Here is a 23918-nt window from a genome sequence, read left to right on the forward strand (position 1 = left end):
ATGTGATAGCCTGGAGCCAGTGCCAATTGGATCATAAAAATTCACACAAGGCACCTATGTGTTGGCACAGGTGGAGAGTAAGTATGTGCGGTGGGTTAAAAGATTTATTATTATTATACAGGATTTATATAGTGCAAGCAGTTTGCGCAGTGTTTTACATGAAGGCAGACAGTACAGTTACAATAGGATTGAATCCTATTGTAGAATTCAATAGGATGAATTGGAGGGCCCTGATAGTTAGCGCTTACAATCTAAAAGGTCAAGTGATACAAAAGGTAATGGCTGTGGGGGATGAGCTGATGGAGGAAATAAAAGTACAGTTGTTAGGTGGAGGCAGGATCAGAAACTTCTGATGGGAGATAAAGCCATGTCTGTGTAGCTAATACCTGTACCAGCACAGCCTTGCCAACTGCAGGTCAGGACATATCACTTAATATGTACTGCTTATTATTGTGTAATTGGTTGGTGGTGGGTGGGGAAGGGGCCCATGGGTTCTGCGCCTATGCAAATACAGACGTAGAAAAAGTGTACGTTTTTGTAGATGCTTCAAAGTTTTGGAGTGACAGATATTATAATGAAAGGCCTATGCTGCCTGCAGTCTTCTAAATCTGTTTAGTTCTTGCCATGTGTTAATGTTAAAGAGAATCTCCAATGGTTTGAACATATTTCCTTACTTTAATACAGGCAAGAGTAAGAAATAGCCTTTCTGTACTCAGTGACTATTAAAAGTATAAGCTGCAAAAGAAAATGGTGTATGTTGGGATAGACAGTCCTTAGTATCTGTGACTTGGTTTGAAATAGAACTATGGTCAGGCTATGCTCATTCAAGTATTTACATTTAACAAGCAATAAGCTTTAGGATCTTTTCACCCTCATTGCATACTAAACTGCTGAGTGTTGGTGCCCATTTTTTCAGGCATTGCGATGTGCTCTTTACATTTTTTTTAACTTTATTGAGAATGTACAAAGCTACACTCAAGTCCCTGCACTGCAGTACTGTGAAGTATGGTGCCATCGAGTGTGCTGCGGAAAAATGCAGCATATCTGCATCTTTCTGCACTACACCACAACTTTTCACCAGCATTGTGGAGTGATTGGGGCACATAGAAAACAATTTCTTCGCTATGACTGGTGGTGTTCACATTCCCCCCAAAAATGCCAGTCACCACCTCTCTGACCTCCGTAGCTGCAGCCACTGTGGAGTATTTCATACTCAGACTTGCAGCTGGAGTTTCTTGTTTTTATTTTCACTTTCTCTTAGTAGGTCGGCTTCCCCACCTCCAGCAGTGACTAATCTCTACGGCGGGCTTTACCCATAGCCCCCATTCACACAGCACTCGTATGCAAGTAGTTTGATACTTTTCTAATTTTAACCAAACAAATGATTGTGCAAAGCTTTCCTCTGACTTTATAGTAAATTGCTAGAACACTGTCCAATGATCCTCTGGTCCAACTTCCACATTCTTCTGAACCATCTAATGCCCTGTACACATGTTCCGATTATTGGACTACAAAAGTCGCTTTCGGACAGATCGTTCGATAATCTGATCATTCGTACGCAGCTTTCGACAGCCGATCACGACAGTCCGTCCAACCAAATCCGAAGGGACAAACAGGAAAACTTTGGTCGGATAACAGCCCATTGTACGACAATTGTAGTCAGTACAGTATGCATCCGATAAAAGTCGTTCGACAAACACCACGCATGATTGGAAACATGAAAATAAACCAGAAGGACACACGGGTCGCACGTATTTGACATCATTTAAAATGCGTAGCTATGCACAACGGAAGATTTTTCCAGAATCGTACGACAAAAATCTTACACACGTTTTGCACTGTTGTATTCAATCTTAGTTGTATACAACAAAATGTGAACGATCTGTCTTACGATAATCGGAACATGTGTACGGGACATTAGTGACTTCCTCAGGAAATCATGCCATCGGCTGGTGGCCTCCACGTAGTCCTTTTGTCATCTCTTTATGTAATTGTATCCTGTTGTATTCACATTCTTACACTTCCTATTTTTACTTTTGTTGGATTGTGAAATTATCCTCTATGTTTAAAGCGGTTGTAAGGGCAAAAGGTGTTTTATCCTAATGCTTTCTATGCATTAAGATAAAAAACATTCTGTGTGCAGCAGCCCCCCTAATACTTGCCTAAGGTCCCTCTCTGTCCAGTGAGGTCCACCAGCCGTTTGCGATTCTCCCCCCTGATTGGCTGAGACACAGCAGTGGTGGCATTGGCTGCAGCTGCTGTCAAAGTCAGCTAGCCAATCAGGAGAGAGATGGGTCGGAGCTCTGTGTCTGAATGGACACAGGGAGCTGTGACTTGGCTCAGGTGCCCCCATAGCAAGCTGCTTGCTGTGGGGGCACTGAACAATAAGGAGGGGCCAGGAGCACAGAAGAAGCACCCGAGAAAAGGAGAATTGGGGCTGCTCTGTGCAAATTCACTACAACAGAGCAGGCAAGTATAATATGTTTGTGGTTTTTATAGGGGAAAAAAAAGAGACTTTACAATCACTTAAATATAAAACATAGTTTGTCAGAAAAAAAGCACATATTGCTTTTTACATCAGTCAGCAATATGAGGCCTAAATCGCCTTTCCCACAGGGCAGATTCTGTTCCGATGAGCAGAGGATTGACTCATACGTACTAGAGGTCGACCGATATGGGTTTTTCTCTGGCCGATGCCGATATTTAGAAATCATGGCGGCCGATAGCCGATATATGATGCAGATTTTTTTTTTGGGCCGATATGTTAGGCCGATTTTATTTATTTATTTATTTTTTTTAATCCCCCCTAACACACCTTTCCCACTGGGGCGTTTTTCAGGTGCTTTTGGGCTAAAAATAGCGCCTGTAAAGTGCCTGCAAAATGGCTCCCCTGCAGTCTGTGTGAAAGAGAGTGCTTTCACACCGAGGCGATGCGCTGGCAGGATCTTAAAAAAAAAAAAAAAAGTCCTGCAAGCAGCACATTTGGAGTGGTGTACACCGCTCCTCCACCACTCCTGCCCATTGATATGAATGGGCACCACTGCCGAAGCGCATGCAATGCGATTTGGCAGCAGTGCTTCATGGACGCATTTAACCTCTTCCTTGGCCGCTAGCTGGGTTATATGTGCCCCACTAGCAGCCAAATAGCACCGCTAAAATGATGGTAAAGAGCCGCTAAAACTTGCGTTTTACCATCAACGCCTGCCCGCTCCAGTGTGAAAGCAGTCTTCATAAGTGATACAGAAAATTTCTTACATTTAAACATTTATTAAACAAAACAAAACTCCAATCAGTTTACTTGTATGTATGATTTAGATTAAAAAAAAAAAAAAAAATAACTATATATTAAATAAAAACAGGTAGTCAAAACATTTGGATGAAAAAAAAAAAAAATGGGCTAACTTTACTGTTTTTATTTTATTTTTATTTTTTAAATAGTGTATTTTTTTCCCCAAAAAATGCATTTGAAAGACCTCTGTGCAAATGCCGTGTGACATAAAATATTGCAACAACCGCTATTTTATTCCCTAGGATCTCTGCTAGAAAAATTATATATAATTTTTGGGGGGTGTAAGTGATTTTCTGGCAGAAAATACAGGATTTTTTCTTGTAAGCAACAAGTGTCCGAAAAGATTTAGTCTTTAAATGGTTAAACTGAGAACTTCTACACACTGAGATGAGTTCATTCATTCAAGTGTAAACATTGTATCATTTTGTTCTTTTCTTGGCAGACTGCCCAGAGAGGAGGAAAGTGTTTCTATGACGACTCAGCAACTTTCACTGACTTCTATACAGAAGTAATTTCAAAGTCCCACTGTAGTTCTAAATCGGCTTTTTATCAGCACAATCGGCCGATGCCGATTATTTAAAAAACGGCAAATATCGGCCGATATATCGGTCGACCTCTAATACGTACCCTACCGATCCGAGGAGAACGGGCGAGTGACACATCTATGTCAGCTTTGCAGAAACTGCTCTGCTCTTTGGGCAGCTGGGAGTAAACCGACTCCGCTGTCCGTTTACACCCGACTACTTCCAATTTAGTCCTCCAAAATGGAAAAGGATGGAGTCCACGTCGGCTTTTTTTTTTTTTTTTTTTTAGTGGACCCAATCGGATCTGAATGTAGGTGGATGTAAATGGACACAAGTCCTGGTCCATAGGGGTGAATGGACCTTACGATCATGTCAGCCTGAAAAATTGACAGGCAGACCTGATCGGAACGGACGTGTGAAAGGGGCCTCATTTACACCTCTGTGTTAAAATCCTGCGTGCTCCATCTTTAATGCAAGTTTCCATAGGGACAAATGGTAACCCATAGAAAATCCTTGTAAAACACGTCTGCACTAAAACTAGACCACATAAAGAACACATAAATGTGAGACTGTAGTCTGAGACATTCTCATATATTTGATACAACTTCTGAAAAATAAAAAAAATAAAATGACAGAATAGAAGCTCATTTTATTTACTAGAATCTCACTTTTTTTTGGCCTTCTACCCAAAGATGATGATATTGAAAAACAGAGGCGTTTGCTCCAGGTACTTCATGGATTGGTGTGTGTCTTAACAGTCTTAAAGAAATAAAACTTCCACCAAGAGTTTCATTTCCCAATTCGAAGCTCTCGTTATTACTTCGTTTTCTTGATGCCTCCCCTTTGAAACCCTTTGGGCCAAGGATATTAGTGCTGTGGGAGTGGGAGGAGGCCAAAGGTCAGAAACAAATGCAATTTTATATTCTTCTGAGAGTGTATTATACCTCTACTAAAATAGGTATTTTATCATACCCCCTCTGTGTAAAATGCCGTAGAGACCATGATGATCTAGTTCACCTACTGTGGCAATGCCCGAAACGTCACCTATACTGGGCAGAGGCTATTAGTATAATCAACACTGTGTTTCAGGTGTCAATTGCAACTTGCCCAAAGCAGTATGTCTTGGGCATCTTAGACAGTTTACAGTTGCAGAGTTTCTCCAAGGAGGCTGTTGCAAGAGCATTTCTTCAAGCACGTAGGGTAATTCGTCAAAGAGAATACAGCCAATGCTTGTTTGGCTGTACTTCTCATGTGGATCACAGGAGTGCAGTTCGTTCTACACTCCAGTGACCTGATTTCAGCAGACAGCGGGCTGAAGTCCACTGTCCGCTGACGTCACAGAAACTGGTCCAGGCTGGGGAAAGTTCATGACAATGTGATTGGGATCCACCCAAATTCTTGGACTGGCACCCAGCTCAGCTTCTCAGCGAGCCGCTCCTGCCCCCTCCACAGCCCAGCGCTCCAGTGAGCATGGAGGGCAGAGCAGACCGCACTGACTGACAGTCACCTGCTGAGAATCGAGCAATTGGCAGTATTTGATCGCTGTTCTGAGTGTTAGAGCCAGCAGGGGACAGATGCTGCATCAGACTGATGCTTCATCCAGCTAGGTAAGCATGATTTAGGCCCCATGTACATGGGATTAGAGGTCGACCGATATGGGTTTTTCTCTGGCCGATGGCGATATTTAGAAATCATGGCGGCCGATATATGATGCCGATTTTTTTGGGCCGATATGTTAGGCCGATTTTATTTTATTTATTTATTTTTAATCCCCCTTGATCTAACACACCTTTCCCACTGGGGCGTTTTTTAAGGCGCTTTTGGGCTAAAAATAGCGCCTGTAAAGTGCCTGCAAAATGGCTCCCCTGCAGTCTGTGTGAAAGACAGAGTGTTTTCACACTGAGGCGATGCGCTGGCAGGATCTTAAAAAAAAAAGTCCTGCAAGCAGCACGTTTGGAGTGGTGTATACCGCTCCTCCACCACTCCTGCCCATTGATATGAATGGGCACCACTGCCGAAGCGCATGCAATGCGATTTGGCAGCGGTGCTTCATGGGCGCATTTAACCTCTTCCTTGGCCGCTAGCTGGGTTATATGTGCCCCACTAGCAGCCAAATAGCACCGCTAAAATGATGGTAAAGAGCCGCTAAAACTTGCGTTGTACCATCAACGTTTGCCCGCTCCAGTGTGAAAGCAGCCTTCATAAGTGATACAGAAAATTTCTTACACTTAAAGCGGAGGTCCACCCTAAAATGGACCTTCCGCTCATCGGATTCCTCCCCCCCTCCGGCGCCACAATTGGCACCTTTCAGGGGGGAGGGGGGTGCAGTTACCTGGATAATCCAGGTAACTGCACCCACTTCCTGGCTAGCTCTCTGCGGAAAGGGGCGTATATTACGCCCCTTTCCGCAAGTGCCGGCCCCCTTCCGCAAGTGCCCCGCTGCCTGCTGGGAAACACACAGATCCCAGAGGCAGCGGGGACCGTCCTCATTGCGCAGCGCGGCTCGCGCATGCGCAGTAGGGAACCGGGAAATTAAGCCGAAAGGCTCCATTTCCTGATTCCCATACCCAAGATGGCGGCGGCGGCAGCACTCGAGTGTCAATCTAGAGATCGGCTTCGGGTGCCGACATCGCGGGCGCGCTGGACAGGTAAGTGTCACTATTTTAAAAGTCAGCAGCTGCAGTATTTGTAGTCCCGGCGGACTCCCGCTTTAAACATTTATTAAACAAAACAAACCTCCAATCAGTTTACTTGTATGTATGATCTAGATTAAAAAAAAAAAAAAAAAAAAAAAACCTATACATTAAATAAAAACAGGTAGTCAAAACTTTTGGACAAAAAAAAAAAAAAAAAAAATGGGCTAACTTTACTGTTTTTTTATTTTATTTTTATTTTTTAAATGGTGTATTTTTTTCCCAAAAAAATGCATTTGAAAGACCTCTGTGCAAATGCCGTGTGACATAAAATATTGCAACAACCGCTATTTTATTCCCTAGGATCTCTGCTAAAAAAATATATATAATTTTTGGGGGGTCTAAGTGATTTTCTGGCAGAAAATACAGGATTTTTACTTGTAAGCAACAAGTGTCAGAAAAGATTTAGTCTTTAAATGGTTAAACTGAGAACTTCTACACACAGAGATGACTTCATTCATTCAGAAGTGTAAACATTGTATCATTTTGTTCTTTTCTTGGCAGTCTGCCCAGAGAGGAGGAAAGTGTTGCTATGAGGACTCAGGCAACTCACACTGACTTCTTACAGAAGTCATTTCAAAGTCCTGCTGTAGAATCGGCTTTTTATCAACACAATCGGCCGATGCCGATTATTTAAAAAACGGCAAATATCGGCCGATATATCGGTCGACCTCTACATGGGATGCTGTTAAACGTGCGTTCAGAGGCAGTTGGATGCTTTTTTCAAACTCATTCAATGTTATCCCATTTTCGTTTATAAGCGTTTTTAAAGGTGCCCTATATTTTAGACCTGAAAAGACAAAAATTATGGAAAACAATGAAAAAATATAGTTAAAAATGTTTTAATTACTTGCGATGATTTATAGACCATATATAGTTGTACTTTTTCAAGTAGAAGGTCAAATGTGGCAATGGACACGTGTGTGAAATGAAAAAATTTGTCGGGGGAGGTACGCAGCTGTACGTACATGTTTACAAAATATCCTGCTGACATTCACTGTGCAATCAAAAGATGGGTCCAATAGCAGCGAACTCTGACTCTGGACCTCTCACACAATTTTCTATGTCATTCTAGCCTCATCAAGAGCAAGGTCAGAAGCATTTCCTCACATATGCTCATTATGGGATCCATTGCAAAAAATAAGCACAGAAATAGAGGCAAATACAAATAGACAACTGCTCACTCTGGTCAAAATGGCTGAAATAGTTAAAGTGGTAGTAAACCCGAACATTTTTTTTTTTTTTTAAACCTGCAAAGCAAAAGGCATAATGAGCTAGTATGCACCGCATACTAGCTCATTATGAAATACTTACCTTAGAACGAGGCCCCGACATCTGGCCCGATCCACGCCGAGGGAGCCGACATGCTCCCTCTGCGTTTCTTCCGGGTATCGTGGCTCCGGCGCTATGAGTGGCCGGAGCCGCGATATCGTCACTCCCGCGCATGCGCGCGGGAGATTTCATTCCGGCCGCTGCCGGATTTTCAGGCCGAGAATCCCCTTGTGCGCATGCGCCTCTGCAGTCAGCGGCGCATACCGAGGGGAATATCTCCTAAACCGTACAGGTTTAGGAGATATTTTTTTTACCTACAGGTAAGCCTTATTATAGGCTTTCCTGTAGGTAAAAGTTAAAAAATTGAGTATACAACCACTTTAACTACAATGTTTTTTTGAGCTTGGTGAGGGTCTTAAATGAGGTAATCTTAATAAATGCTTCTAGACACAAACGCGGTATGCAAACAAGGCTAAACGGGCGTTTCAAGCTGTCAAAAAAATTTCTTCAGAGGATGTTGCCTCAGCTTTCTGTGTACATGGGGCTTTAGAAAAAAAAAAAAGCCTTTCCCATACTACTTTTAGTGGAAGTCTAACCAAAACTGTCAAGAATGGATATCCTATATAGGTGACACCCTTCGCTTGGGGAACTTTATTTAGCAGCATGGGGGTTGCCCCGACAAGTTTGGGAAGATATGGGCTCCATGGTTGGATGCCCCTGGTCTCAGCCCATTAAGTTTGGTGACCAACCGGCTCTTTTAACCCATTTCGCTGTGGCCTTTATATATTGCACACTGAATACTCGGGAAGGTACATGGCTCCTTTTTATTGTATACTGCCCTCACACTCCATAACATTTTAAAAGAAAAGTTCTTTTTATTAGCTGAGTGGTTTTCTCTTTGTTTTGGATGCTTGGGTTGTGCATTGTGCAGGGTCAATGCTTGCATTACGAATACTACGCTGTTATCAAATCTGAATATGGTCTATACTGGAGATGCACGGTTTGTCTTGTATGTTTTTTTTTTTCCCAGTGATTTTATACACAACGAACCTCTTTTGATTTGAAAAAAAAAAAAAACGATTTTGCTTAGCAGGGTTGGTAATGGCTTTATGTTGTGTGTTGTGATTCCCGTTGGGCTTATTGTGCTGGCAGAGCCCCTCACTCTTATTGACTTTCTCTAGTGAACTGGTGGGATAAGGTTACAGGATGTGTGACAGTGGCAGACGTTTCCCTCACTAACAGATCCGAACAAAAGAAATTTGCACTTAATTTGATGAGATGTAAAGGAATGTAGCCGTGTGTCTGCAGTCTGGCCTATTGAATGCCTTTGAAGAAAACCTGTCGAAAAACTGCCATCGCTAATTTTCTTCCAAAAATACTAGTTGCTTGGCTGTTCTGTTAATCTGGTGGCTTCTATACCTGTTGGGTCAGTGACCCAGAACAAGTAGAAATATAACATTTCTGACTTTTCTCAGAATTGTACTTGTTTACTTTGTCTGGGTATATTTCGAAGTGTATCTCTATTTTTGAGGAGGAAAGGAAATTCTGTCCTGGTCGGGTATATGCATTGCAATGCTTTGCCAATCGCCAGAGACCCTTGTGCTGCTGTTTGAATGTAGAAATGTGTTCCAGTACCTTCCTGAGTGGGCCTGATGTAGTCACATGATTCCTCCCAGTTCTGTAATCTGACAATTTGCTGAAAAGGAGTGGTCAACCAATTAGGGCTGCAACTAAGGATTATTTTCATAATCAATTATTTGGCCTATTATTGTTTCGATTAGTCGCTTAATAATAAAAAATAATTGTGGTGTATAATTTAGTTAATATGTAAAGTTTAAAAAAAAAGGCTCTTTATTCTTAAATATCTCTATGCAGTGGTAAATATAAATTACCAACTATATGGTTAGGGAGCAAAATATCTAATCCACTCTGAGAATAGCAGACAGAAGAGATTTACTGTATATACTATTAGAGGAGAGATGTACTGTATATACTATTAGAGGAGAGATGTACTGTATATACTATTAGAGGAGAGATGTACTGTATATACTATTAGAGGAGAGATGTACTGTATATACTATTAGAGGAGAGATGTACTGTATATACTAGAGGAGAGATGTACTGTATATACTATTAGAGGAGAGATGTACTGTATATACTATTAGAGGAGAGATGTACTGTATATACTATTAGAGGAGAGATGTACTGTATATACTATTAGAGGAGAGATGTACTGTATATACTAGAGGAGAGATGTACTGTATATACTATTAGAGGAGAGATGTACTGTATATACTATTAGAGGAGAGATGTACTGTATATACTATTAGAGGAGAGATGTACTGTATATACTGTTGGAGGAGAGATGTACTGTATATACTGTTGGAGGAGAGATGTACTGTATATACTGTTGGAGGAGAGATGTACTGTATATACTGTTGGAGGAGAGATGTACTGTATATACTGTTGGAGGAGAGATGTACTGTATATACTGTTGGAGGAGAGATGTACTGTATATACTGTTGGAGGAGAGATGTACTGTATATACTGTTGGAGGAGAGATGTACTGTATATACTGTTGGAGGAGAGATGTACTGTATATACTGTTGGAGGAGAGATGTACTGTATATACTGTTGGAGGAGAGATGTACTGTATATACTGTTGGAGGAGAGATGTACTGCATATACTGTTGGAGGAGAGATGTACTGCATATACTGTTGGAGGAGAGATGTACTGCATATACTGTTAAAGGAAAAATACTGTATATACGATTAGAGGAGAGATATGCTATATATACTATTAAAGGGTGAATCTGGTATTACACTCAAAGATCACATTTTTTTTTTTTTAAACAAAACAATGTATTCCTTAAAAAAAAAATTAATTTTAAGAATGTTCTAATCGTTAGTGGGGTCAAATCGACGTTTATTTTCAACCACAGTGACGGGAAAATTTGAAAAGAACAGTAACCTTCTTGGTCAAAGGAATTTTCAGATAGTGTATATGGTTTTCGTTTAGAAATGATTCATTTTAAAAACAAGTGAAAATTTCTAACAACATTCTTTCATTCAGCGAATGTAGAAAAAATTTTTCGTCTGAAAATTCATCTGTGTTGCCATCATAAGGCTCAGTACACACCTATGTAGCTTTTGAGCTGCTTCTGCAGTGCTTTTTGCTGTGCGTTTTGATTTTTGCGCATGTGATTTTGCATTTTTAAATTTTTTGATCGGTTTGTTGTTGGGCAGGTTCAAAAACACAAATTACTGCAAAAATACATTACATGCGTTTCTGCAGCTTCTCCATTGAAGTATATTAAATCAAAAAAAGCACCGGAAAAAAAAGTTCCCTGACCCTTTCCAAATACGCAGCGGCTGGAAAAAGCACAGATGTGAACGTGTCCCATAGGAAACCATGTTAATGAACGGTAGTGCGTTTCTGCAAAAAGCACCAAAAAACACATAGTTGTGAACCAGGTCTAAGACGTTTAGTAGCATAATGGGGTTAAAAAAAATAAAAATTGCCATTATAGTACAAAAAGAGCAAATAACCACTACTGGAAGGGGTTCATTTTTTTTTTTTTTTTTACTGTAGCACTGTGAAAGTAATATTTACAGTAGCGATTATTTGCTCTTTTTTTTACTATAAAGGGCTTATTTTATTTTTATTTTTTAACCCCATTATGTTACTGGCTGATCGATTATGATAATAGTAATCGATTAATTTCATAATCAGTTAGTTGCTTCAGCCCTACAACCAATGCAGGGAAGGTAACGGGCCGCTTTAAAGCAGAAGTAAACCCATAGATTTAACAATTTTAAGAGACTTACTTTTCCAGCACATGCCGGGGACTGTCACATTGGTTGTGCTCTCAACCAAACTGTCAAACCATCCAATGGCTGGTGGCAAAACTGATCACATGTGCAGCATTATGGCAGTTGAAGATTAAACAGAGGCCAAGATGGCAGCTTCCTTGGCTGAAAACTATAGGAGGGTTTATATCCACTGTAATGCCCCACTCCCAGCAGCACATGCTTTTCATCCTTTCCTACACGGCATCATTCAGCTGCTGGGAACAAAGAAAATTCCCATTACTTGGGTGTGGCAAAACTTGTGAGTTTTTTTTGCTTCCTCTTATGTGACAGAACTGGTGCTTGGTGATTAGACCAGTGTTGTCACATGGAGATGGGTAGACAGTCCTCAGTCCTTAGTAAGCTCCAGCTACAGAAACTGGGAGCACGTTCAGAGCTTCATTTCCTTACATCTGGTTCCTGAATTGAGTAGTTGGCGGGAGAAGGAGAATGGAGTATGTGTTGCAGGAAAGCTTGAGCAAAGCACAAGTTTGCTAAGGCTCCGTACACATTGTTGCCTTGTAGAAACGTGCATGTTACAACAACGCAAGGTACCACACCCTACCTGTGATACAGTGCCATTCTTTCTGATTGGTACCCCAATGCATCCTAACCAACAGAGGTGTGCTGCACCCCACACACATCTCTGGGCTGCTGAGGTGTGTGCCAGCCCATTTATTTTGAATTGGCTACCTATCACAGAGCATGGCAAGATGCAAATACATGTGTGGGCATTAGACCTCAGCGGTTAGATGTAAATCTAGTATTAAGTCCGCTACACACTATCAGGTTTTTTTCTGTTTAACCCAGCAGATTAAATAGAAAAAAAAACTGACAGCTCAGGTCAGAGCCACTGTACTAACAATCCAGTGTTAGTACAACGATCTCTCCTGCTGAGCTACAGTGTTCTGACAGGCCCCCCTTTCCCCGCTAGAACACTTTGGGGAGTGCTGTCAGCCATAGGCTAAGAGCGCTGATCAGAAGCCGGTCGGCTGCTGGTTTTCCAGCATGCTCGTGCGACAGAAGCCTAGTAAATGGCTGGCTTCCGTTGGCCCGGCTGCCATACACATGAGCTGAGTGTTGACCAGTTTTCATTGAACCAGCCGATGTCGCCTGACATTTTGCCCATGTGTACTAGGATTTAACCACTTGCCGACCTCTTTCCGCATATATACTGCAACCTGTGCATGTGGTACTGTGAGCACGTCCGTCACGTGCTGCATGAGTTTTTGCCTGCGTGGCTGGCTGACCCTATGTCCGCCGGCCATCCGCGATTGGGGTTAAGAGAGGCAGAATGGGGATCTGCCTATGTAAACAAAGCGGATCCCTGTTCTGACAGGGGAGGAGAGTGAAATATCAACTGTTCCTAATGATCAGGAACAACAATCTCTCTCAACTCAAAGTCGTTCCACTCCCGCCACAGTTAGAAACACCCCCTAAGACACACTTAGTGATTTGTAATGTCTAATTTTTTATTTATTTTTTTAAATAACAAACATGTTATATTTGCCGCCTCAGTGCAGTTGGTTTTGCACAGAGCAGCCTGGATCCTCCTCTTCTCGGCTCCCTCTTCGCTGCTCCTAGCCCCTCCCTCCTTTGAGTGCCCCTCAGCCAGCAGCTTGCTACAGGGGGCACCCAAGCCGAGTCAGCTCCGTTTATCCATTCAGACATGGAGCACCGACCTAGCCCCTTCACCTCTCTCCTCTGATTGGCTGACTGACTTTGACAGCCATGGGAGCCATTGGCGCTGCTCCTCTGTCTCAGCCAATCATGAGGCGTGTCCTTCCTGGATGGCCGAGGGGACCGTGGACATTGCTGGAGAGAGAAGGGGCTCAGGTAGGTAATTAGGGGAGTCCTGGGAGGAATGCTACTCACAGAAGGGTTTCTATTTTAATGCACAGAATGCATTAGGATAAAAAAAAACTTCTGCCTTTACAAACTCCACTTGATCACCCCTGGTGTTAACCCCTTCCCTGCCAATGCCATTTATACAGTAATTCAGTGCATTTTTATAGCACTGATCACCAAAAAGTGTCACTTGGGGTTAGATTTGTCTGCCACAATGTTGCACTCCTGCTAAAAATTGCTGATCCACTGCCATTACTAGTAAAAAAATAAAATAAATGAAAAGTCCCTTTATCTTTCCCCTATTTTGTAGACGCTATAACTTTTGCGCAAACCAATGAATATACGCTTATTGACATTTATTTTTTATTTTTTTACCAATAATATGTAGCAGAATACATATTGGCCAAAACTGATTATGTTTTTATATATTTCTTTAGGATATTTATTATAGCAGTAATGTATTTTTTTTCAAATTTGTCAATCTTTTTTGTTTATAACGCAAAAAAGAAAAACCGCAAAGGGGATCAAATACCACCATTAGAAAGCTCGCTCTGTAGAAAAAAAAAAGACATAAATTTTGTTTGGGTACATTGTCGTACGACCGCGCAATTGTTGGTTAAAGTGACGCAGTGCTGCATCACAAAAAATGGCCTGGTCATTAAGGGGGTAAATCCTTCCAGGGCTGAAGTGAAGAGTAACGCCACTTTTGTTGAGGAAATATATCCCCCCCCCAGGGTGATCTATGTACATTGCAAGGATTTTACCAAACTTTGTTGCATATTCCTACCTTTTGTTATTATGAAGAAATAGTGGTTTGACAATGTGCTAAGTGAATCTGTATGGGAATGGTTTTATTTATTTTTTATTCTGCTGCTGCACCTGCAGGGCTCTTCTGAGAAATCTAGGAAATCTAGGAGGGTCTGCATTCCTTTTTAGATGTGATTTCCTATTGGTAGTATCTCACCAAAAATGAAATGTTTGCTGTAGGGGGTGCCAAAAATTGGACTTGTATCCTAGTGCAGACTTCTGGGAAAATCAATGAGCCGTCACACAAGCAGGAAGTGATGTTTCTGGGGGGGGGGGGGGGTGGAGGGGGATGTTCTGCTGTGCACATAACACCTCCGAGTAGCCATATTGCATTGCATTTTACAGAAAATTTCAGTTCTGCAGCTTGAAAAGGAAAGGTCATTTTTTTTTTTTTTTTTATAACATTCAGTGTCGCAATTGTATAATATATATAATAGATACATCTCAAAATAATATAATATCTTTTTTTTTTTCCCCTCGAAAGTGGAGTTACCCTAGGATGTTTCTAGTAAGCATCTATGTAGAAATCATACACATAAGGATGGACTTGTGTACATAGGAAACAAAGCCAAGCGCAATTCATGAGTTTCTCTTTCTGAAGTAGGCTCAAAGACTAAATGCTAATAATTGCTGTCATTAATGCCGACATTTTCATTTCTCTGCACCTCACATGATCATTCTTGCTCTTACAAACGTGATGATATATGTCTGGTCTTACACTGAGGTGGAGGTGTAAATCTAAAATAAGAAGCTGGTGTATCACATTTTGCCATGTGTCATTTCCACTGGAAAAATCGATTCTTCTTTTATGGAATACAGACTTCTGCCCAATGTCATTAGGATGCGTTCTATTTGTGATCGCTTTGTTCCAAGCTTTGCAGAGTAGCTTTCATCAGATTCAGATGGATAGCTGACAATGAGGAGAAGAGGCGTTTTTTTGAAACTGAACTCCATGTTGTATTAACAGTTTTATTTAGTTCATAAAAAATAAAATCACCAAATGTATTTTTGTACAACTAGCAAAAATACTTTTATCTCTCTTGATATGAGCCTGCTATAAATCCTTGCACAACAGGGCTAAAGCTGGCTATACACTGATCAAAATTTGACTGGTTCAGCAGGGACTGGCTGAATTCTGATCGTTGCATGTCTGTCCATGTTCAATAGAAGTCAATCATTTGATCAGCTTCTGTCAGAGAGACATGCTGAAACACTTTTCTTAATTGGCTGCTGCAGCCGATCATCAGTCTATTTTTACAGCAGCAGGTCCCTTTTAACCCAGGGGTCTTCAAACTATGGCCCTCCGGTTGTTCAGGAACTACAATTCCCATCATGCCTAGTCATGTCTGCGAATGTCCGAGTTTTACAATGCCTCATGGGATGTGTAGTTTCGCAACAGCTGGAGGGCCGTAGCTTGAGGACCCCTGCTTTAACCCCTTCCCGTCCACGCTATAGCCTAAAGAGAGCTACAGCTTGGGCTTACTTTCCCAGGAGGGCGTAAATGGACCTTCTACCGTGATCACGTTGCCCTCGCAAGCATTTACCACGTGATCAGCTGTGTCCAATGACAGCTGGTCACGGATGTAAACACAAGCTGATTATTGGCTTTTCTTTCCTTACGCTGACCGCTATTAGTGCCACCTATCAGTGCCTGTCATTGCACACCAGTGCTGTCTCATTAATGCCCATCAGTGAAGTAGAAAAACTACCTGTTTGCTAAATTTTATATCAAACTATGAGAAATATATATATTTCTAGAAATTTGTTTAGCAAAAAAAATAAAAACCCAGTGGTGATTAAATACTACCAAAAGAAATCTCTATTTGTGTGAAAAAACAAATTCCTATGGGTACAGCATTGCATGAGCGTGCAATTTTCATACAAAGTGTGACAGCGCTGAAAGCTGAAAATTGGCCTGGGCAGGAAGGGGGTGAAAGTGTCCAGTAGGCAAGTGGTTAAAAAATGTTATCTGTTCCTTCATAGAACTGAGAGAGGTTTATTTCTGATAACTATATTTATCAATTGCATTATGTTCAGATGTAGCCTCAGAGGTTATAGAATCTTTTGGGATTTTGAATGCAGCCTCTTTTGCTTCTCGGTGACTGTTTCCTGAAATAATGAAGTTTATTAGATAGAATAGCTGGTATACAGTATATGAGGCCTTATTTGTGGCCTCATATACTGTGGCTGCAGGGTCACATGTCAACCTGTCACTAAAGCTGCTGTATGCAGACCACTTTGACCTACAGGTAAGCCTAGATTAAGGCTTACATGTAGGTCCAAGAATTATCTCCTAAACCTACACGGCTTAGGAGATATTTGCAAAAAGACAGGCACTGCTGTCTACAGGGCATGTGCTGTAGACAGCGGCACGCAGGCGCACTGAGCATGCTGCTGCTAACGGCGTTATGCAGTTAGTGGCGGCCCCCGTGCGCATGCGCAGGAGTGACGTCATCGCGACTCCGGCCAATCACAGTGCCGGAGCCACGATGCCGGAAAGAAGACGGACGCTCTGTGGAAGAGCGGACAGCGGTTAGTAGCCCATTATGCTTTACCCTTGCAGGGAAACAAAGAGGAAATAAACCCATCAGGGTTTACTTCCTCTTTAAAGGATCATGCACATGTTGCTGGCAGCAAGATCCTGCATTTGAAATTTATGCAGACACACTATGTATGCAATATTATTGTAACGTTTACATGCATACAAGTGTACAGTGTTAAAGTGAAGTTCCACTTTAAGGACTCATTTCTCACTTCTCTTGAACAATTGCCACTTTTGGGGAGAGGAGAGCGGGTACCTGATTTTGAGAGGTACCCACTAAATGGAAGGTCTCCTCCCTCTACCCTGCAGTCTTGTGGGACACTGACAGGTCCCTGAAGACTGCATCTACCATTCACGATGTTCAGATCGACTCGCGCATGCGCAGTGGGTACCCGGCAGTGAAGCTGGGATGCCCATGGGGAAGATGCCGGGGGACCAAAGACAGCGGGTGAGACTGACTGGGGTGAGCATAACGCTTTTTTTTTTTTTTTTTTTAAGTCAGCAGCTACAGTTTTTGTAGCTGCTGCCTTTTTTTCCCCACAGTTGACTGGAGCTCCGCTTTACTGCAGCCTGTTAGTTGCCAATGCTGCACAGCATGCTTTGTTGCTGCACCATTACCACACATACGGTTTTATTGTTTCCAACAATACTGTGCTAGCTGCTGTATGTAGGATCTTTGTGCTAACCCTAGCACAATAATTTGTGTTTTTTATAGCATCCTGAGTTGCTAGGATGCAGACAGCGGTTCCTTTGTGTGAATGCGGAGATCTGTCGTTTATCTTTATCGTTCAATCCGCTGGCTGAACAAAACAAAAAAAGACTACATGTGTACACCCAGCTTAACTCATGGCTATGGAGAGCTGCCACCTTGCGCACACATCACTGACCTTTTTCTGATACACCTTTTATTATTTAGAGACTACGCAGTTGAAAGAAGCTTGTGATTTGTGTTTTGTCTAGATTTTTCATTGCAGTCCAGCAATTAGAAATCCGCAAGCAGGATAATGTTGGATGTGTCCTTATTTCTGGAGTCTTGTGACTCTTCTGTGCTACTCCACCCCTTACAGTTCTGTGCAGAGAAGGCCTGACGGGAAAGAATAAATATGTAAACAGTAATTGTCATTGGTATTTAGTACTGTACAATCATGTCCTTCTGTCGTAGACTCTGGTGTATAAATACTGTCCTGCCGTCACCGATATAAAGGAATAAAAATATGTATCTAATTCTCACTTAAAGCGGAGTTCCACCCAAAAATGGAACTTCCGCTTTTCAGATCCCCCCCCCCCCCCCGCCTCGGTGTCTCTGGGGAGAAAATACCTGTCTAATACAGATAATAAAAATCCAGTTTAATTATGGAAATATAGTTTTCTTGCTTATTACAATATTGAGATGACAACCAAATCAAGAGCTTTGGCCAAGTTTCCATGTCTCTTTCGGGACAGTAGGGGGGGGGAATTTACTAAGACTGTAGTAGTTGTTCATGGAAAGCTGTTGGCTTCTGGCTTTAACTTTTAAAGCGTAAAGTGGTTGTTAACCCGGTGAAGTGACTGGCCTCAAGTGACACACAGAGATGACATAAATCCTCCATTCAACTTTTACAGCTTGTCTGAACTTTCAGAAAGAAGGGGGTGGGGTCCAGGGTGGATAAAAATCAATGATTCTTTAAAAAAAAAAAATCTATTTTTTTTAAATGTAACCTCTTCAATACAGGGCACTTATACACCTTCCTGCTCAGAGCCAATGGCTCCTGCTGCTATCAATCTCTCCAGTGAGGAGAGAGACCGCTGCTGGAGCCGCTGCGCTCGTGCACATCACAGGATTGGGCTCAGGTAAGTAAAAAGGGGGGGGGGGGAGCTGCATCACTGGTGGTTTTTCACCTTAATGCATAAAATGAATTAAGCCTAGGTTCACACTGACTGTGGAATAAAATTGTGTGAGTTCAGCTGAGCTCGCATGATTTAATTTCCGCATGTCAGTCCCGACTTCGGGGGTGATTTCAGAGTTATCTGTTTGGGTTTCTGCACAGAAATCATACCCACCCTGAAATCACCGAAAGTAGTACAGAAGATACTTTTGGGAATCTGTGCGGCACCGCAAATGTGGCGCCACACTGATTTGGACGCTGCCATTGCCGGCAATTGCCGCTGATTTGGCATGCGATTTTTACATCACACAATGTGAACCAGGGCTAAGGTGAAAGACCCTAAAGCTTTACAACCACTTTAAGATTAAATGCACTTAAATGAGTGAGAACCCAATAAAATCCTGTTTTTCTTTTCTCTCTATTTGTTTTGATCCATGAGCTCATAATAAGATCAGCGACTCATTCTTAAATAGATCAAAACGTTGAAATCCTGTAATCCAGTTGTAAAACTTCCCATGCTATATTGGTTTATGCAGATAGTCTTCAGAAGCCGATGATGCAGCACAATGCCCAGGCCAGAATGTCCACTCTCATCTTCTCCTGTGACTAGACTTTGGCCTGTTCTTCAGCACGGCGTTCACAGTCCAATCCCTCTTTAATTGATCAAACATCCTTTTAAAATCCCTTTAATACAGATGTATCAATGTTTTTCTTTATTAAATGTATGTTCATTATAAAACACATGTCTATGCTTTCTTTTGTTGATTTCCGTTGCTTCTACTGTTATTTATAAAGACCTCTCTAACGGTGGGATCCAGGTATTTTTTTTTAATTTTAATTCTAATGAGGTTGTTAACTAATAAAGCAGACCTTGCTTTTCCTCTCCAAAACAAAAGATCTTTTCTCTGGGCCCACACAGCACTGTGCACGTTATTCAGTCCGATTTCCTGAAATCCACTTTTATTATGGTGTTTTAGCATTTTCCTAGCTGTTACTGTACAGCCTGGCCTCTACTAAACCACAGGAACAGTACAAATGTGCTGTGAAGGTTTAGCAGGTTGTGCCGTGATATCTTCTGCTACTTGAGCATTTTCTGTAGATTCGGAATATATGTAAGGAATTGTACGGGTTTCCATGACGGCCTAAGTGAGAATTCTGTCATCATGTTTTTTACATCACCTTTGCCGGTTTAAGTGCGAACATTAGCTGACTTCATTGGACAGGTATGCAAGCAGCATAGCAGCTAGGAGAAAGCCTTAGCAATGTGAGTGTTGCTTTGCTGCATGTCACTATTAACTAGGTAAAGGATAACTTCACTTTTTGTAAAATTTTCCCTTAAAGTCCGCCCAGCACCCACTCACACAGTGTACCTAACTACTTTCGATTGAGGTCCCCTTCCAAAAAACTCACTCCCTCTCTGGATTTGCCCTTTGTTGCCTTGCCTTTGCAAAAAATAACCCCAAAAATGTTCTGTACCAACTGCACCCATGTGCTGCTCTTCTCTGGGCTGGGCCATACTCATAGCTGCCCTGTCCAAAGTACAGCCCTGGCTATTGGAATTAATGGGGCAAGGGTCCGGCATGTGCAATAGGCCAGGACCTTTTTTTTTTGTAAAGGCTGTGCAAAAGTGGAAAGCACCCCATGTTGAAGACCATTGCAACCTAAATACTAGAGTTGTACCAATACCGTTTTTTTATTATCGGAGAATACAAGTACGATACTTTCTGTCAAGTACTTGCCAATAGAGAGAGTACCAATACTTTTCGTTGCAATTTGTGTCAATACAAAAATAATGGTGCAAATTGCACTACAAAGAATCAAATGCGATTTGAGCAGGAATGCGGTATGATTCCTGTCTGAATTGCATGCGATTGTGCCTGTTTTAATCATCAACCATGTGCGTTGCTAAATGTTGTACTTTTATTAACTGTAACCATATTGTAACACTTATGCCCTGTACACACGACCGGTTTTCCCGTCGGAATAAACTCTGAAGGTTTTTCCGAAGGAATTCCGCTGAAGCTGTCCTGCGTACACACGATCACACCAAAGTCCAACCGTTAAGAACGCAGTGACATACAACACGTATAACGGGACTAGAAAAAGGAAGTTCAATAGCCAATAACTTCCGTCTCGCAATTGCTTCGGAGCATGCGTCGTTTTTGGTCCATCAGAACAGCATACATATGAGCGGTTTTCCCGATAGGAATTGGTTCCGTTGGAAAAATATAGAACATGTTCCCTTTCTAGGTCCATCAGAATTTTCGACGTAAAAAGTCTGCAGCGCAAAGAAGCGGCTCCTACAGGCTTTTGAGCTCTTATTTTTTTCTACCTGGAAACTCCCCTCCGTGTTTGCAATGTGTCCATACACACTATGGCTTTTTCAGGAGTTCACAGGCGTATGCTCTTGCAGGCGGAAAAAACCCACCAAACTTGCATTTTTGAGAGGAGCTTTTGAGCAGAAAAGACACTAAGTGCCCAAAAAATGCATGAAAGGGCATGAAAAGCTCAAAGAAGCTCAATAAAAATGTGCAAACGAGCCCAAAAAAGTACAAGCTTCTTCAAGCTGAAATAAAAGCTCAAATGCCTTTTTTTTTTTAGCTGCAGTGTGCACGAGCCCTAAGTGTTTCTGTCATTGTTTTCCACATCTCCATGACATGACGGTGTAAGGCAACCCATCCATTCATCCTTTTTTTTTTTTTTTTCCCCCCAACCAGTGGGTTGCCGACCGCCTGCTGTCGATCCAGTTCCTCCAACCACATATTTGATGTGGATGGGGAAATCCTCCCTTTGTGCTATTGTGTTCTGATGGCGGTGAGCACTCTTCGCTGTCATAATACAATAAGTGCTGCCGTGTTCAGCAGGGTCTGGCCAAACCATGAATGGGCTGGTTGGTTGTACAGAAGTGGGTCTATGCACGACTTGTATACAAACCAGCCTCTGGGGTTTTTCCTGAACGATCAATGCCACTGGCTATAGCCAGCAGAATACAACAGTACAACAAGGGGCAAACAAGGATGCAGTGAAGGAGCCTGATGTCCTCTTTAACCACTTGCCACCCGCCGTCATTATACATTGGCTGTTTGAAGGGGCATATTGTTGTTATGGCAGCAGCTAGCTGCCATAACCCCGGTATCCTCTTCTTCAGCGGGCAGTCAGCTTTCAGATAAAAGTGGTCTCTGTAGCTGATTTGCCGCAAGATCACGTTTATCAGTGGTGAGAGAGGGCTCCCACCACACTCCGGTGCCCTCCGCCGCTTACCGGAGCCATTGGTAGCAGCGGAGGTGATTGGGTCCTCTTTTGTGTGTGGTATGGAGATGAGTGAGTGAAAGATGGCCCCCACCCATCTCCATACCATTGCAGGGCGGAAGCGACGTCAAAACTTCACTTCCGCCAATTGCTCTTAACCACTTAAAGACCAGGCCTCCTTTTTCAAATTTGGCATTTACATGTTTAAAAAATTTTTTTTGCTAGAAAATAACTTAGAACCCCCAAACATTATATTTAGTTTTTTTTTAACACCCTAGAGAATAAAATGGTCATTGCAATACTTTTTTTTCACACCGTATTTGCGCAGCGGTCTTACAAGCGCACTTTTTTCGGAACAAAATCACTTTTTTGAATAAAAAAATAAGACCGTAAAATTAGGCCAATTTTTTTTTTATATTGTGAAAAATAATGTTACGCCGAGTAAATTGATACCCAACATGTCATGCTTCAAAATGCGCCTGCTCGTGGAATGGCGTAAAACTTTTACCCTCAAAAATCTCCATAAGCGACATTTAAAAAATTCTACAGGTTGCATGTTTTGCGTTACAGAGGAGGTATAGAGCTAGAATTATCGCTCTCGCTCTACTGATCGTGGCGATACCTAACATGTGTGGTTTGTCTGCCATTTTCATATGCAGGTGCTACTCACATATGCGTTTACTTCTGTGCGCGAGCTCGTCGGGACGGGGGGGGGGTAAAAATGTATATATATATATTTTTTCTTATTTATTTTACTTGACTTTATTTTTACACTTTAAAAAAAAAAAAAAAAAATTAATGGATCACTTTTATTCCTATTACAAGTAATGTTAACATCCCTTGTAATAGAAAAAAGCATGACAGGACCTCTTAAATATGAGATCTGGGGTCAAAAAGTCCTCAGATCTCATATTTGGACTTAAATGCAATTAAAAAATAAAATAAAAATGTAATTTTAAAAAATGACATTGAAAAAAATATACCTTTTAAGAAGTATGGGCGGAAGTGACGTTTTGACGTCGCTTCTGCCCTCCTATGGTATAGAGATGAATGGGGGGCCATCTTGGCCTCACCCGTCTCTATACTCCGCAGAAGAAAGGACCCGATCGCCTCCGCCGCTACTGACGGCTCCGGTAAGCGGCGGAGGGCACGGGAGAGCAGTGGGAGCCGGGGTGGCACCTCTCCCGCCGTTATCGTACACAGGACCACCTCTTGTAAAGAGGGATACCTTGGTTGTGGCAGCAGCTGCTGCCGTTACTGATATATCCCTCTTCAAAAAAACAACATATATTTTTTTTACATGAGGCGGTCCTTAAGTGGTTAAAAAAACTTTTTTTTTTTTTTTTTTTCTTCAAATTACATTTACTTTATTTTTATTGCATTTTAGTGTAAATATGAGATCTGAGATCTTTTTGACCCCAGATCTCATATTTAAGTGGCCCTATCATGCTTTTTTTTTCTATTACGTGGGATGTTTACATTCCTTGTAATAGGAATAAAAGTGACACACTTTTTTTTTGTTTTTAAAAAAACAGTGTAAAAATAAAAGGTAAAATAATAATAAAAAAATTTTTTTTAAACGTGCCCTGTCCCGCTGAGCTCACGTGCAGACGCGAACGCACAAGTGAGCAGCACCCGCATATGAAAATGATGTTCAAACCACACATATGAGGTATCGCCACGATCGGTAGAGCGAGAGCAATAATTGTAGCCCTAGATCTCCTAGAATTTTTTAAACATTGCCTATGGAGAAATTGGGCTACATTTACTGTTGTCTTATTTTTTATTTCAAAAAAGTGTATTTTTTCAAACAAAAAAATATGAGCTAAGCCTAGTACACACTACAATTTTTTTTTTAGGAAGAGCTGCTGTACTAACTACTAACTATGCAGTGTTAGTACTGCAATCTCTCCCCCCGCTGTTCTATTGTGTTCTGACAGGGGGACGGCCCCCTGCTGGAACACTCTGGTCAGCACTCTG

General features: G+C 41.8%; 1 protein-coding gene across 2 annotated transcripts in view; it reads left to right on the forward strand.

Annotated features, from left to right (window-relative positions):
- FCHO2 (FCH and mu domain containing endocytic adaptor 2) overlaps positions 1-23918 on the forward strand; it is a 212372-nt gene that overhangs the window by 13820 nt on the left and 174634 nt on the right. The gene's annotated exons all lie outside the window — the stretch shown is intronic.

This window comes from Lithobates pipiens, unplaced genomic scaffold (assembly GCF_037356315.1).
Source record: "Lithobates pipiens isolate NorthernLeopardFrog02 unplaced genomic scaffold, aLitPip1_a1.2 Scaffold_3, whole genome shotgun sequence".
Lineage (NCBI taxonomy): Eukaryota > Metazoa > Chordata > Amphibia > Anura > Ranidae > Lithobates > Lithobates pipiens.